Source organism: Acanthochromis polyacanthus, chromosome 23 (genome assembly GCF_021347895.1).
Source record: "Acanthochromis polyacanthus isolate Apoly-LR-REF ecotype Palm Island chromosome 23, KAUST_Apoly_ChrSc, whole genome shotgun sequence".
NCBI classification, from domain to species: domain Eukaryota; kingdom Metazoa; phylum Chordata; class Actinopteri; family Pomacentridae; genus Acanthochromis; species Acanthochromis polyacanthus.
The window spans coordinates 4,829,384-4,842,288 of NC_067135.1; the positions used below are offsets into that span (position 1 = coordinate 4,829,384).

At 40.1% G+C, this 12,905-nt stretch overlaps 1 protein-coding gene across 1 annotated transcript in view; it reads right to left on the bottom strand.

Moving 5' to 3' along the window:
- The window catches only part of nrxn2b (neurexin 2b), a 704,661-nt gene that overhangs the window by 519,830 nt on the left and 171,926 nt on the right, over window positions 1-12,905 (bottom strand).

The following is a 12,905-nucleotide window of genomic DNA, read 5'->3' on the forward strand; positions in this document are numbered from 1 at the left end:
GGGTTCTTGTGGCTGCAGCTTTCTTGCATAAAGTACAGGATCCATTAGATATCACACTAGTAAAATTTATGCAGGACCCTCATATGGATTTATCATGAAATATGCCTACATTATGCAGAACAGAACTATGATTAAAACACATTTTGGATTCCCTTTTAGCTTTACCAGTTACCACAGAAATATTAGAAAAGCAAAATTTAAATCTAAATCACAGGCACAGCTGCATTTATTTAATCGATACTTAAGCAAATAGTAATTGTAATCTTCAGTGGTTTTTTTGTTTGTTTTTTTTACCTGAAGATAACCGTTTACCCCGTATATTTGTGTAAAAATTGATAATGTTTGATGTCATATTAACTTTAGTGACTGCTGAGTTTCGAATATATGCAGGTAGCATCCACAGAATAAACTCTATAGAATGTAAGAGCATTTATGCAGTGCATCAGAAGATCTAAGTGCATGCTTATTTCTTGGTTTGGAGTGCAGACTTTTGGCAAAATGCCCTAGATTCTCAGTGAATCCGAATAAAAAATTTACTCCTTTTACAGCAATTCCGAATTCTCCTCCCTCTCTCTCTGTGTGTGTGTGAGTGTGTGTGTGTGCGTGCCTGAGTGTATGCATACATTTGATTTCCCTGGAAATACCACGGGGAACTGTTGACCCCAGGCGAGGCACTTTAGCTAAGCAAGTGAAGCATTAAATCTTTATGGTCACTTTACACTTTACACAGCAGCAACAGCCATCATCTGTCAGGAGCGATGCACTAAGCTGTTTGGAAGTCTGTCAAATGATGTGATTTGCTATTCAAAGTCACAATTAGACAGAGCCAAACTACATCATTAAGATTGCATCAAACAGATAATATTCAAATTACCACTTCTGATGCCATTACGTTGGTGTTTTAGAGCACTGTCCAAACATGATGCAAAATTAAAGACATAAAGCGTGAACATTTCAGATTGAAAAGCCTATCAATACATGTTTTTTTTAGGCAATAGGGCTGACCCACATTGGAGACACTTTCAGTTTGGTTTATTGGCTTATAACTGTTGATTCTGTACATCACACGGGCTCACAAAGGAAAATATCTCATATCAAGATAAGATACAATTTTCTCCTATTCATTTCCATAATGCTCAGTGAATCACTTCGACTTACACTTTTGGCTAACATGTTCGGAAATATGCATTGAAAAATAAACCAGTGTCCTGAAGATTAGAGAAGGGTAGAGATCTTACAGTTGCTGCTCCATCCTAATTAAACAGTTCATAAATAAATCAGATCTCCATATGTCAAGCTGAAGAAGTTGGACCAATTCCCTGTTTTAGCCATCAAAACCAACACACAGAAGGGATGTTGATGATGTTCTTCACTTATGCTAATTTACACAAGATAGCCTAAAAATGCTCAGAGGAGCTGCAAGGTTTTACCAGCTTTTAAATGAAAACCCAACTGCTTTTACTTTAAAGGGAGGGACTCTACTACAGTGATAGGAGTTTAAAAAATAAATTCATTTAAAAAAAACTGTCTGTCATGTCCTACAGCTAACGTGCCACACTTCAACTGGTACCATCTTCTTTCTGTCCTTACATTGGTTATAGTTTTCCCAATTATAAAATGTTTTGAGTGTCTGACCTGGAGGAATCATGCTGGGTTCATCTTGTAAAGAAACCAATAAATTCTCCACCTGACCCCTATTTTCCTTTAATTTATGAGGTCAAAATTCATCAGTAGTACCCTTGGAGATCTACTGTCCCCTCTCAGAGCATCCATCTGTCCTTCCTAATCTTTAACTGCCAGTGCCGCAGATGCAACCTACAACCATTCGCTGGTCCATCCGCCCTCTTTCAACAGCCAATTTCATGGAATGAATGCCTCTGATTGCCACTTCTGGACTCTGCTCATTAGAGAGGCTGAAAGTAGGGAGTGGGCAACAGAATGCATGACATCTTTTATGTGTTTTCTTCTCTCCCACTCTCTCTCTCTCCTTTTTTATGCATGGTATGTTGGAAGCTGTAATTGCAACGTCAGATGTGATGGAGAAATAGCGGCATTGATGGAAAGAAGGAAGGAAGCCAGTCCTCAAGTGGATGATTAGCACATGCAACCACGCCTCCTTTTTGAAGTATGAAACCAACCAAAGAATTCAAAGCACAGACCCCACACACGCATACACAACCTATCCAAAGCGACTAGCATCATTTGAAATACTTAGAGCTCCTTTTGCTCTTTCTGCTCCTGTAATATTTCTCAGTCTGATCTTGTAGTTTCCTTCTGACATTCATATCTTCATTAATACAAATTTGGCGTATTCCCAGTTATTAGCAATGTGTCTAAACTATCGAGGGAGATCGCTTCAGAAACAAGGAAGTGACGGAATGACCGAATAAATAACCATCCTGAATCTTAAACATAATTTTTTAAGTCCAAAGTATATGAAAATTTTTCCACAGACATATACATTTGGTGTCAATACCCACCTCTGTTACAAAAGTAATCCCACATAAGTGAAATTGAGTAAAACAACAACAGAATCCCCCAGTGCTCTGAGCTATGGAAGCTCCAGTCAGAAGCAAAATGATCTACAGGGACATTAGAGCAAAATAGCACCTTGCCTTGAGTGCTTCTTGATGTTTAATGTTTCATTCTTGACAATTTTCCCCCTTCAGCCTGCGTTTAGGAGCTCAGTCTTGTTTCTCTCCACTAACAACACAGCTACTGTAGATTTGTGCTTGGAAAAAAATGAAATCGTAATGACTTTTCTTGAAAATGGGGCTCCATGTGAGGTCTTGACAGGGCGACTTCCTGTCTTGTGTCAGAGGGAGGGTCTCAGCAGGTAACTGCAACAACATCCCATAATGGAAAATTAATGTCTTCCAGCTGAGACAGTGCAGTAACTTCATTTAACTCGTCGGGTCGGGTAAACACCATTAGACCACAGAATCTGCAGTGCTCCTGGAAGTTCACTCATTTGAGAGAGTTGGGTAATTATGGCAAAATTAATGGAAATTGTGTAACAAATGTATTCATAATTCATGTGCCGATTTTGTGAGGCTGGAATCGTCTTTGTGGGAAATGATAAGCAGCTTGATCTAACTGAGACTGGGAAGTCCCTACTGGATCGTCCTTACAACAGTACAATAGTGTGTTTTGTAGCTACACAATGGTGAATAAAAAGGTTATGAAAAAGTTGCTTAAACAGCCTCTTCACCAAGCTGAATTAGGAAACAATGAATGATAAATAGTTTAGTCTTTTATCAAGTCTTAATCTCCTAATCGTTATCAAAGCTATGTAATAGCTCCATAGTTTTTCGTTGTTGTTGGGTTTCTTTTCATAATACTGTATTGTCTGGACTTTGCCATGTAAAGGATTACTTCTGTTATGTTTTGGTAAAAATGTCTGACAAATGTGAACAGAAGTGGATTGTAGTCTTGAAGTGTAAGAATATAAAGACGACGTACAGACTGATGTACTGACGATCTTTAGTCTGCTTATGCCAAAAATGGCAAAGCTCAACCCTAAATGAAGGAAACAACAAACCTCTAGTTGCTTTTACTGAAGACACAACAGTATCTCGTTTAGTTTCAGCTGCTGAGCAAAAAGCCCCGCTGCTTGCTTTCATCTTGCCAAACTCTAATTAGGCAAACTGAACAAATAACAGCGAGCGAGAAGTCCTCTGCATATTCAAACAAAAAGGCTCCTGAGTTTGAGCAAGCAGAAGGAGCTAAAGAGAGGGAGAGGGAGAAGAGGGAGCTGATCACAAGAAAATTAAACGGCACTGAACCTTGTAAACAAATATTTCAACAATGTTAAACACAATGTAGGAGATGCCTGGTGCCGCTGTGGTGTGAAATAGCCCAGCTCTATTTGGAATGAGGTTTCACGTGTGACGGACACTGAGAAAAACTAAAGCAACAAAAAGGAAACAGAAAATATCATATGCGTCTTTGAATATTTGTGAAAGGATTTCAGAAAAACGATGTTAATACAAAGCTGGAGCACAATGCAGCTTCTTCTGCCTAACAAAGTCCACATATATCCTACTTTTTAAAAAGCCTAAAGCTTGGTATTGCCTTATTATTTATATATAGAGAATATATACACATATACTTAATGGCCACTTTGTTAGGTACACCTAGCTTGTGAAAGGTTGAACCCCATCTTGCCTTCAGAACTGCCTTAATTATTTGTGGCAAACTGTCAACCAGGTGTTGGAAATAGTCCTCAGAGATTTTGGTGCTGCGGATTTGTCGGCTGCACATCAGTGATGCCACTCTCCTGTTCCACCACATCTCTACTGGATTGATGTCTGGTGACTGTGGAGGCCATTGGAGTACAGTGAACTCATTGTCATGTTGAAGAAACCAGTTTGAGACTATGTGAGCTTTGTGACATGGAGCATTATCCTGCTGGAAATAGCATCAGAAGATGGGTACAGTGTGGTCTTAATGGGATGGGCATGGTTAGCAACAATACTCAGGTAGGCTGTGGTGTCTAAACCATGATCAGTTGGTACTAAGAGGTCCAAAGCATGCCAAGAAGATATGCCCCACACCACTACACCACCAGCAGCAGCCTGAACCGTTGATACAAGGTAGGATGGATCCATCCTTTGTTTATGCCAAATTCTGGTCTGAATGTGGCAGCTGAAATCAAGACTCATCAGACCAGGCAGCGCTTTTCCAATCTGCTATTGTCTGATTCTGGTGAGCCTGTGCAAATTGTAGCCTCAGTTTCCTGTTCTTATCTGACAGGAGGGGCACTCGGTGTGGTTTTCTGCTGCTGTAGCCCATCTTCTTCAAAGTTGGACATATTGTGTGTTCAGAGAGGGCATTCTGCATTCCTTGGTTGTAACCAGTGGTTACTTCAGTTACTGCTGGCTTTGTATCATCTCAAACCAGTCTGCCCATTCTCCTCTGACCTCTCACATCAACAAGGCATTCTTGCCCACACAACAGCCAGATAATAACTGAATATTTTCTCTTTTTCAGACCATTCTCTGTAAACCCCAGAGATGGTTGTGTGTGGAAAATCCAAGTAGATCAGCAGTTTCTGAAATACTCAGACCAGCCCGTCTGGCACCAACAACCATGCCACATTCAAAGTCAGTTAAATCCCCTTTCTTCGACATTCTGATGCTCGGTTTGAACTTCAGCAAGTTGTCTTGACCACATCTACATGCCTAAATGCATGTATTAATGTATTAACAAGCAACTGAACAGGTGATGTTTCCCACATTAATGAGTTCCACTCCTGATGGAACAGAGAATAGGGATATATATGCAACATTATTATTATTATATATTAGATTTTTTTTTTTTTTTTTTTACTGGTGCGGCGTGTTCTACCTTGAAGTGCCAGCTGTATTTTACTAAAAAATATGGCGGTACACAGTCTTCTTCAGAACACAGAGGAGAAAGAGAGAGAGAAAAAAAAATGACAAATCAATTTCTTTCCTCCCAACATCACAGATTTTTTCCTTCCAAGTTTGGTTCTCTTGAAAGTCATTCATCACTTTTTAGGCCTTCTGTGGACAAATGCATGAAATGCTGCAGCCAGACCCTTGTTGGCATGGCAACTGGCTCCAGTATCTTTCTTACCATAGCGACAGCCATACTGGTGTGTTCACATTCTGTTTCACATTCCTCTGCTTTCATTGTGTCTTTCTTCATCCGTCATTCCTATCTATTGATATCGACTTTCCTGTACTCACTTTTTCTTCTTATTCCGTTTCCAAAACTTCATCACCTTCCTTCATTCCCCTGTTTTATTTGGTCTCAACAAGTTGAACTAACTTCATCTCTTGGACAGTGTCCGTCTCTGTATGTAATTAAGCTTGTCATTGTGCATTTTATTATATTATCCACCCACATAGCCAACTCTTAGAAGTCAAAGTTGAAAAAGGTCATAGAAGTGTAGAAAAGAATTCTGTACTTAATTGGAGTCTGCAATGCTATTCACAGAAAAAAGTCTGGCCATTGCCCTGTGAGGTAAACTCAGCAGGGATTGTAGGTATAGGGCAATGGAAAAAAAAAACCTAACCTTTTCATAAATCTTCTCACCGCAGTACTTGGGAGGTAAATCCTTTTAGTATCGTCACAAATCCTGCATCCCAAAAGCTCACATCACAAAGACTGCATTGTTTAACTGTAAGTATTTCTCAGTAGACCTGCTACTGATGTGTGTACTGTAATAAAATAAATAAAGAATAGCCAACAGTATATGCAGGCCATGTTATATGCATGTTACCTGCTTTTGGTTCACCCTGTGGTCCAAGAAAACTACCCCACCAATGAGCAAAAAGGCCATTTTCATACAGTCTCCGTGATGCTTAGTTCCATCCGCAACATTGATGCTATTCTAAGGTTCCATTACTGGTGATTTCAGAGGCTGGTAAGTTTAACAAATGCATTTCTTAAGGTAATGATGGACAGTAATTTCTCTACTCGACAAGATTATGACTTCTTGAGGGTAGTGAAGATATTGCAAATCGTGTGTAAAGCAGTCAACAAGGTTACCAGCAGCTACATTTAAGACTCAATTCTCAATTGAACCTTATTTGGATTTGCTTAACCTCCCTTTTTATTTATTTTGATTTGATTAACCTCCCTGTCCTACTTAATGATTATATTAGTTTATTTCCTATTTTTGCTGCATGTTTGAAAAAGTAGTGCATGTCAAAATGTTTGACTAGTACTGTATGACTTATTAAAACTGACAAAATCAAAATGCAGAAACAAGCACTGATCATATCCATGTGTTTGCCACCTGGCTACCTAAACTAACAAGAGAAGCAGGACAGATCCAAAGAGCACTCTGGAGAGGCCTCAGGTGCAAAAGGTCCATATTATCTCAGTCACATCTGACATGTGTGCAGTAGTGTACCTTTGCCAATGCCCTTGGGAATTTGAGTAAATATTGTCACCACCTTCACTGCCAAAACCATCGCCACCATTTTCATTTGGCTACCACTCATAAAGTGTAGGATTGCTTAATCAGATTGGGCTGGCATGCTAGGCTCCGCTGATCCCATCTGTCACGACTCCATCCTTGGATCCACCGTGCTGTTTCGGGCCCCACGACAGCTCTTTAAGAAAACCACTCAATCTGTTCTGAGCTATTTTTGTATCCTATACATTTTTTTTTCCCTCAGGAAAGCATAAAAAGGAAGAAGAGAGGACAGGCTGATAGATATAAAGCAATATTTTTGCTTGTGTTTGTGTGGGGAGCATAATCACCCCCTGACCTGTGAATCCACCTTCCTCTTCCACATCCAACACCTCCACCTCCACAAAGGGATCTGGCAGTAGATCAGACGGGTTTGCTTGAGTCACCAGTTATTTGGCACTCATGGGAGCTCATCCCCTCCATGCCAGCCCTTCCTAACAGTGTGTCAGCGGCTGAATACCAGTTGCCGCTCGATCAGCTCATCCCCAGGGAGCCCAAAGGAAACTGGATTAGTGGCTCAGAACGCACATGAGAGGCAGAGAGAGAGACCCATATATGTGGTGCTTTGTCCCTTACTGTGTGTAGTGGCAGGGGGTCATTACTTGGTCACCAGTTTACAAGTTGAAGAGGGCAGACAAGACACTTAAGGAGGAAGATGCTTCCAGTGGATTTTTTCCACAGCAGCTACTAGGATTGTGCTGGATATTAGCCTGGATTGAAGACAGAATATCTGACTTTCCCCCACAAACAAAAGTCAAGTTCAGAATCTCTGAAAGCTTGTTAGCTAATGGAACTTTCTCATTTAAAAGTAGAAAGCTAGCGGAGTGACTGTTTGAGGCTCAACTTCAGCTTTGACATGGAGGTACAGTCTTTGTGCAATGGAATGTAAAAACACCAAAGCTGTGACTGGTTAGCACCAAAGATATCACGGAAATCAGACAGAAAAACAAAACAAGCTGACTGAGGATTATCTCTTAATCCATGACACTCTTCGAATGCTAATGTGCCGGCTTGAGGTACAAAGAACTCAAATCCCCTGCGGCCTGCCACTCTTTTCCTTCACTCATTTGAACTCCTTGAGACAGGATAAAAAATTGATTCATAGTGATCCACAAGAATGATAACATTAGCATACGTTAAATAGTCATGGCACGTACACTGCTATGTCAGGACTAACTAAAGACCTTTGTTTGGTATCTGACATCAGGTCACCAGAGAGCAGGCTGACATGACTTCAGTCTGAAACATACTCACTGATGTGCTCAGTATATACACCCACAATAACCAAAATGGTCTCTCTCACTTGCGCCCTCTCATTCTCAGACTACTGTCTACCGTCAAGTCCGACAAACTGACCGCAAGGTCAGTGAACTGCTAAATCCAATTATATGCAATTATCCGATGCGGACCAAAGAAAAGAGCCATATCTGACCATGGGAGAGGGGAAACTGGAAAAAAAAGGAAGCAGTTCTTTCAATGGGATACACTACTGTGACCATAAATTTCTCTTTGGTGGGTCTTTTTAGGAAAGCTCTTGTGTGGCATGAGTGTACATGTGTGGTTTAGCTTGACATGCTGTTGTACTACACAAAGACTCAATTTGCTGTGTTTTCTAACTCGGTAAAGAAAGGCATAATTTCAGGTTCGATTGTTTTACTACTATAAATTAAACTGACATAACACTTTGGAGTCATAACTGAAGCCATGACAAAATATACTGATATTTTTTGGTCTGAAGGGTTTTTTTTTGTATCACTAATGTGCCACAAATGACAGGAAAATGCACAGACTTCTGTCAAATACTGCAACACTCATCACTTTTATGCAGACTGAAAATGCCTACAAACCATGCAAATAAATGGCCAGACAATGGTTTGTCTAGACTGCATTTCGCCTCAGAAATGTTTTGCTTCCAGGTTGCAATTAAAAGCAAAGCAATACAACATCCACAGTAATGCACTGTTTTTAATTTCAGAATAAATTTGATAGACAATAGAAATTTTGAGATACTCTATAAAGGAGACAGTGTCTGAGAAACAGCCAAAATTACAGCCATCCAGATTAATTAATTTCCATATAAGCTCATGTAATTAAAACTAATTGTCCTGCTAAAGGAGGCACCTGAAACTGGGATAAAGATTGATACCAGCTGTAGTGAAATGGATCTGCTTTGGAAAAAGAGTCAGGCAGCCAAATCAATAACTGTTTGAGTATTTCATCAGTGTCAGTAACAAAAGCATATAATTAGAGCTGCCTCAGAAATACCAAAATCAATCAAGAGGCGTCCCCCCACACACACACACACCTTTTTTGCTTGGGCTTATCACTGACAATTCAACCCTTTTTCTTTGTGTTGTTTGTAGTTAACAAGGTGGTAGCAGGTCCTTGTCTGCATCCAAATCCCCTCAGATGCTGCCTCCATGTAAAGCTTCTGGTTTGTTTGCATTCATCTTCCATACGGTCTTCGTTCTCCTTACCCTTTCTGCACCTTAAGTATCTCTCAGCTCCTCTGCATTTATTGAAAGTGCGGGAGCTCGGGGAAGAGGAGAAGAGTGATCAGTGTCATCTCCACTTCATTTCTATGATCAACGGTGCCTCTCGGGGCTCTAACCAACAAATCTGGGGACTCGGCACTTCAGAACAGGCGCCATCTGCCGCTGCCATCCCCGAGGCGGAGCGGCAAGCTGGGGTTCTACACTGGTGCTGTGGAATATGATTGTATATACATGTGAGCCCATCACTCTGAGGTACTAGCTATGGTTGTACATGTTAATAAGCATCTATGGAGTAAGGGCAGCACTCATGTTAAAACCTTGCTTGTGTTTTTACACAGCGCTGGAGTAGTGCAATGCAACAGGTGTGTGTATGTATGTATGCTTGTGTTATACCTCGTGTACACGTGCTAAAATTTAAACTGCAATTTAGCACAATAATAAACTCATACCCAGAAGAAGATAATAAACAGCCCCACGCTGCTCCTGTAATGAAAGTATTTTAAAGGTAAATAATTCAGCGTGCGTGTGTGTGTGTGTGTGTGTGTGTGTGTGTGTGTGTGTGTGTGTGTGTTCTTGTACTTGCTACATGGTGAGTACCATTCTCTGCATTTAACTATCAAAGTGAGGACATTTTTACAAAGTGAGGACATTTTGGCCGGTCATCACTTTGAAACAGCCATGTTTGAGGGTGAAGACTTGTTTTTAGAGAACAGGTATGAATTGAGGTTTGGTTAGGGTTAGGGTAAGGATTAAGTTTAGGCAATCAGTTGTGATGGTTAAGGTTAGGGTAAGGCTCTAGGAAATGCATTACGCCTATGGATGTCCTCACTAAGATAGAAGTACAAACGTGTGTGTGTGTGTGTGTGTGTGTGTGTGTGTGTGTGTGTGTGTGTGTGTGTGTGTGTGTGTGTGTGTGTGTGTGTACTTGTTTCTGCTATACAGGTGGGGACTTTGACCTGACTATTTGCTATAAAGGTGGGGACTTGTCTTACGGTGGGGACCTAAAATGAGGTCCCCACGGGTGGCAACACCGTTTTCTTGGCCATATTGTTGTTAATAAAAAATGTAAAAGTGCAAAAACGTTTGTTTAGGGTTCGGCATTGATTTGGTGATGGTTAAGGTTAGGGTTAGGGTAAGGGTTAGGAGTTAGATATGAATGGGAGTCAATGGTAAGTCCCCACCGGTATAGAAAAACAAACGTGTGTGTGTGTGTGTGTGTGTGTGTGTGTGTGTGTGTGTGTGTGTGTGTGTGTGTGTGTGTGTGTGTGTGTGTGTGTGTGTGTGTGTGTGTGTAAAAAATGAAACTACACTCCTGTAATAAATGGGAAACTTTTTGTAAACAAACCTCTCCATTGTTGCATAGCTTTTCTACCTTGCAATCGAGAAGAGAAAGGAAGTTCAGTGCAACTTAATTTTACCAGTGTAGAAAATTTGCATATAACTTTAAGTCACTCGGGTTACGAGCTGACATCATAAGCCAGTTGTGTCAATTGGTTGACAGTAGTGTATTGCAAAAAGCTTGCAGGCATGTCCACAAGGTGTGTCTATACACATACAACACAAATTACAAAGACATTTGCTGAATGACACCAAGACTTTCTTTGGATTCTTGATGTGGAGGTCTCTGTGTCCTCTTTTTTTTTTTTTTTTAGCATGGACAATATGCATGTGTGTGTGGGAATCTGTCCATGTGTGCGGCCTCCTCTGCTTATCTCTTCCTACCAGGCCACTCTGTAGACACACACTCCAAAGAGCCCCTAGTTGTCATTCATGGCGACACACAGCCTCGAAAAATGTCACCATAAGGGGAAGGTGAGAGACAAAGAGAGAAACACACACAGTGAAAGTGGCAAGTGGTGTGGGTTTGAAGCCCAACAACCCACCCGGTTACCTCAGTGGGGTTTCGTTATCTCTTCTGTTATACCGCATCCTGTGCTTTAGGGCAAATCTGGTGTGTGCCATAGCCTGTAGCACATGCAAACGCTTTCTAAACACACTGCTGTGACAGCGAAGTGTGAGAGGATGCTTAGCGTAGGGCTCTCATTTAAAACATTTGGTCATACTAAGTAGTGGCAACTGAAAGCTTCTCAGCTTTTAATTATGCAAATGAAAAGCGGGAAAGCAGGATGAAAAGTACTCCCAAATTTTTCAGACATATCTAAAATGCCCGAAACCAGAACTGCCTAAAATGATGGAAGGAAGGTCGTAGAATACTCAACAATAATCAAGTTGCTGGTGTAGACAAAATGGCAATTTCTTAAATACTAGAAGGTCTGTTTAATTAGGAAACTCACTTTAAATCATGCAAAAACAGTTTCCTGCTAAAATTGTGGAAGCAAATTAAAGTTACAAAAAAACAGAAAGCCATAAAATAACTGAAAACATCATAATTCTACTGCAAGGCCATCTTTTCATGCTTTCAGTCACAAAAAAGGACAGTGCAGTAATTGATACATCATTGACCAGCTATTTAAATTAAGGACAAGTGAAACTCTGATTACTGATGACCCGTGAGCAAATCTTTTTCGGTAAAATCCTCCATGGCAAAGGAAATTTAAAAGTTTGTTAGAGTTCAATAGACAAAAAAAACTATTAATATTAATGTATGTAGCATGCATTTTCAGCTAAGAAAAACTAGACTGGTAAATGAGATGCAGTCATTCTGCTGCTGTAATTTTGAAGCTCAGCAACAGGTGATTCTTTTTTTCATTTTAAATTAATATCTTGCTAAATATGTGTCGTTTTTTCCTCCAAAACAGTGACAACTAAACAAATGGTATACTAAAAGACACAATAAATGAATTCTGAAAGATGCAGCAATAAAGAACAGAAATTTACTGGAATTATTATAACTATAACAATGTTGAATCTATGGGTTGTTATAGGCTGTTATCTTGTCTATCTGACTCCCTTCAGACTTTTGTTGAACACATTTTTATTCCATCTTAGTACACAGTACAAATAAACTTATATACAGAAGCAATAATTATCAAATATTTCAGTAGTATCAGAAGTGTAAATATGCGTAAAAACATTCCTACTAGCTTGGTACACCTTATTTTCCTAAAACTACCTGCTAGAAATGCTGAAGGAGCCTCATTTGGAACTAAAATTGATTAAATTAATTTCTTGCTCTGATACGAATAAAATTTTAAATGGTGGATTCTGACTGCTGAGTTGATGTGAGACGATCAGCTGAAGGTTTTACTAGACAAGATGTCTCACTCTGTCGAAGCTGCTGGAAGTGCAGAAACACTGCGCTCAATTCTGATTACACAGCGGTGTTACAGAGTGACGCTGGCGAAGTACAGACAGTAAATTATATAATTAACATCAGTTAGCGACAGTTGATATGATCTGCCGTCCATCATTTTAATTGGCAACAGCACTGATCAACACCAAGTAAAAGTGAGAAGCTGCTACCTGAATGTGTGCACACGGAGATTTGCTAATAAGAGTGC